General features: G+C 38.1%; 1 pseudogene; it reads left to right on the top strand.

Moving 5' to 3' along the window:
• Positions 1–3,224: 3,224 nt before the first annotated feature.
• On the top strand, positions 3,225–3,376 carry LOC114923415 (annotated as a pseudogene).
• The last annotated feature ends 1,118 nt before the right edge of the window (positions 3,377–4,494 follow it).

Genomic DNA, 4,494 nt, shown 5'->3' with positions numbered 1-4,494 from the left:
TTCCTGGAATCTTAGTTGTTTTTAGATTACAGGACAGCTTGCAAACAACAAGCACTCAGTTTGGGTATTCATGAAAGCTAGTCTGATGCATCTTTGCAGCTGAATAACATTGTTTGTTTGTTTTTTTAAAAAAATAGCATTTAGCAATAGCAATAGTACTTACACTCATATACTGCTCCATAATGCTTTATAGCACTTTCTGTGCTTTATAGCAAGGGTCCCCAACCCCCAGTCCATGGACCAGCACTGGTGCACAGCATGCCATCAACCAGTCCGCACAAACAAGTGTGGGAAGTCAGTCCCTCCCAGAGAAGGAAATATTAAAGAGGCAGAAAAGCATGTTCAGTTTTCTTAATAATCCCAAGTCTCCCTCCCCCAAACAGAAACCAGCTCTGTAGAAATGCCGATGTAAATAATCCAGGAAGTTGGAGGCCCCCAGCTAGAAGCTTAGGAAGACACCTAAAATCTACATACCCCACCCAAACTCTAAGACAGGATATAATAGAATTAACCCACAGATGCCAAAGGGCACATCCAGACTCAGGTCAAAGTTCATGCCACAGGAACAACTCCAAACAAAAGGCTCCAGAGGATATAAAAACCCATTCCCTACACGTGCTCGCTCTCTTTTCTTCCAGAGCCATCTTCCTGTCTGGCTCTCCTCTTCAATAAACTGCAACCTTCTTTCTAAAGCGGTCGCCATGTTGTTTATTCCCGGCTTGGACTGAATCATGATGAAGACTTTTCTTTCAACACAAGCAAAGCCTCATCCACAGGATGCAGGCAGCACACAAAACTACGCCCCCTAAGGTCGTGGAAAAACCTCTCTCCACGGAACTGGTCCCTGGGGCCTAAAAGCTTGGGGGCCGCACTCTCTGAACGGTTTTTAAATCAATTGTTTTGTGATTGTTCCTTCTATTTGCTTTAATTGATATTACAACTGTGATGTTACTTCCTCACAGTTTCAGTTACTAAGTACCTGTGTGATTTAGCTGAGCAAATAACCGATGAAAAAATATTTTTCATTCTTTTTCTTTTTGCTTATGAGGAAGCCCTGTTTATCGCCAGCAAAAGTTGCAAGTAAGTTACATGCATATGTGGATCAATTTATAAGAATCCTTTCTACAGTTCTTACAAATTTACTTTTGTCTGCAAATTCCAAGAGGGCCATCGTGCTGAATTCACACTTTACATGAAGCAAAAACAAGGGCAGAACAATAGATTTGAGAATATATTTTCCATTAGTGTAAAAAAAATTAAAAAAAAACTTTGCTGAAACTCATTGCAGTTTTTCTGCTTGCAGAGGAGATATTCTACAATTTTCTTTTGAGGATAGGATAATCTGTTTTAAAGTTTGCTGAATATAAGCCCAAATTTTTGCCTGCTAGTTAGAGAGCCCAGTTAGGCAGCAGCATTTTGTCTACTTTGACTGTTCTCAAAAACCTAAGCAGTTGAATACATGGAAGAGAGATCACCAGGGAAAAAAAAACCCCACAGAATTCTAGACTGTGTTGAAAAAAAAACCCAAGTTCAGAAGAAGGCAAACTTCTGTTTTCTCACCAAGAAAACTATATCAAAATGTCCAGGAAGTCACTAGAAGTCCAATCTGTTTGGAAATTTCCTGTTTAGAGAAGAACTAGTAATTAGCTTCATGCACTCATCTACATGTGAATGCCTTAAAACTGAATAGATGGTGATGCTAAACTTAACTCCAATCAAATCTTTATTACGGTTATAAACCAGGATAAGGGGAATAGGACACAAACAATTAATAACTTTTAAAAAGCTAAAAGTTATAAAAGCAAAAATTGCACATGGTTTAAAAGCATAAAAATACATTTTATTATATATATATATATATATATATATATATATATATATATATATATATATATATATATATATATATATATATATATATATATATATATATTAGTTTTATAAAATGTATTTTTATGCTTTTTATATACATACACACACACACACACATATTAATTAGAAAATTGAATGGCGTGTTAAATGTGATTGGCAGGCATTCGGCAAGCTAAGCATAATTTTCAAAAACAATCTCCTCCTATGCCTAAAGAGAAAAGTTTTCGATCAGTTTGTGCTACCTGCTCTAACATATGCCGGTGAAACACGGACACTAACCTCACAATCGACAGAAAAGCTAGGAGCGGTGCAAAGAGCCATGGAAAGATACCTGCTCGGCATCACAAGACAAGTTAGAAAGACCCGCACATGGATTAGAGAAGAAACGAAAGTATACGATGCCATCAAGAGAGTAAAAGAATGGAAATGGAAATGGTCACATAACAAGAAGAACCGAGGGTAGGTGGATCAAGGCAGTCATAGAATGGATCCCATTTGATAAAAAGCGTCCATGAAAGAGACCTAAAACAAGATGGCGGGTCCTACTGGCAAAAGAAATCTCAGGACCATATAGGTTGGAAACATGTAGAAGAGGCCTTCGTCCTGCAGTGGACAGACCATGGCTAAAATGATGGTGATATATAAATGGTGTGTGTGTGTGTATGTGTGTGTCTTTTCTTTTTTTTCTTTTTCTTTTTCTTTGGTGTCTTTTTTCATTTACTTTTTAAGATACAAAAGTAGACTTAAATATTTAAATGTAATTAACCTTGAGAAATTTTTAACCAGTAAGAATGTTTTGAACATTGTAGGGAAAACAAATTTAAATAAGAATTATAAACAGGATTCATGACGAGGCAACCAAGATGACTGGACAGAGAAGAAGCATGCTATTGAGGTGATTATTGTTGGTAGAAATTTCAGGAAAAAAAATCATATTTAAATTGTTACCTATTGAATGAATAAGAATTGTATTAATTCAAGGTTGGCAAAGAGATTATTATTGGAAGAAGAGGAAACCAAGCAAAGCTATTATGTGGACTTTGGAATATAAAAACTGATTGTTAGTGATTACTTTGTAAATATAAGCCTAGACAACACACGGTTTACCAAATATTAAGGTGTTTATGTTAAAAAAATCAATAAAATATATTTTAAAGAAATAAATGCAGGGGAACATAAAAGTTAATACATATGGCTAACTAAATCTATTGCTATATGAAACACTCTTAATTAAAAATTAAATGCTCATTAAAGCTGGTTTGAGGCAGTTTCTGGATTGTAATAGCAGGATTAACGTCTGCAAGCAGCATAAAATTACAGAGTTATGGCCCTTTGCACCCTGGGTCTTTATATACACTTCTCGGCCTTTTGGCTAAGATCAAGTGTAGTACAGCATCTGTTCTTATCAGTTTAAACTTAACTCCATGTGTTCTTCTTGCTCCACAAAATTGGGTATCTCTACACTACTAAAACTCTTGAGTTTGTTTCTTTGCTTGTAACCTTACATTCAGCCATACGGACAATCATAAGGGAACAGTTTCTGTATCAAGGTACTTCAAAGGTGCTAACTTACAGAATCCCGTGGGAATGAAATGTGGGAAAGTTTTGACCGCTTCAAAGCTGTCATATTGCTGCTGCTTCAGCACCACCACAGTGCCATAGTCAGCCGCAGTGACATGACTGCAATTTCCTATGCTCCCTGCCATCTTCTCGGACATCAATGAGAAATCGGGAGGAACTGTAAACTCAATCGTGCAGCAAAGTTGTTGCTTGTGAGAAGATGGCAGAAAGTGTTGTGGGAAGAAAAATCAGGTCCAGTTCCAAGCCGGGAGTAAGACACTGGAAATAAAATGGACGCTGCTTAGGAAAGAAGGTTTCTCTTTATTGATGAGCAGAACCAGCAAAGCATGCAGTTCTGGGACAGCTGACAAAATGGCTGACTGAGCGGATGAATCTTTTATCAGTTTCAGATTGAGATGCTCCAGCGGGTTGTGCAATGTAGTGAGCCTTGTGTCTTTTGCTATTGTAATGGTGATGGGGAAATCCTATTATGGTCCTGTCCTGTCCTTAGAATTTGGGTGGGGGGATGTAAATTCTTAATCCATCAACTCCAGCCTTCTGTGGCTGGAGGCATTTTGTTGGTGAATAGATTGGCCAAGTCTTCCTGAATGGATTAGAAAATCTGCATTCCTAAAGGTCAGCCTCTTCAGGTTTCTTAGTTTGAAGCTGTTTTCCTGGGGCTGCTTTCTGCCTTTCTTAAGATTTTTTTCTCCATTTCTCCTTTGGGGAAATACAATATTCTGTCTCTTTTTAACATTAAGAATAAAGAATATTTTAATCTGGGGATGAAGGGGGGGCTTCCTACAGCGTCAATGATGAAGAAGCCAGCAGAGAAGATGACAAATTGTTTGGGTAAGTCCCTCCTGGACCATAAGAAAGGCTGAGCGACAAAGAATGGAGGCCTTTGAACTATGGTGCTGGAGAAGACTCCTGCGAGTCCCCTGGACTGCAAGGCGATCAAACCGGTCAGTCCTAGAGGAGATCAACCCTGACTGCTCTTTAGAAGGCCAGATCCTGAAGTTGAAACTCAAGTACTTTGGCCACCTAATGAGAAGGAAGGAC

This window comes from Protobothrops mucrosquamatus, unplaced genomic scaffold (assembly GCF_001527695.2).
Source record: "Protobothrops mucrosquamatus isolate PMUCROS unplaced genomic scaffold, P.Mucros_1.0 scaffold3406, whole genome shotgun sequence".
NCBI classification, from domain to species: Eukaryota; Metazoa; Chordata; class Lepidosauria; order Squamata; family Viperidae; genus Protobothrops; species Protobothrops mucrosquamatus.
The sequence above is the reverse complement of the archived record's forward strand: the minus strand, read 5'-3'. Positions and strand labels throughout refer to the sequence as shown.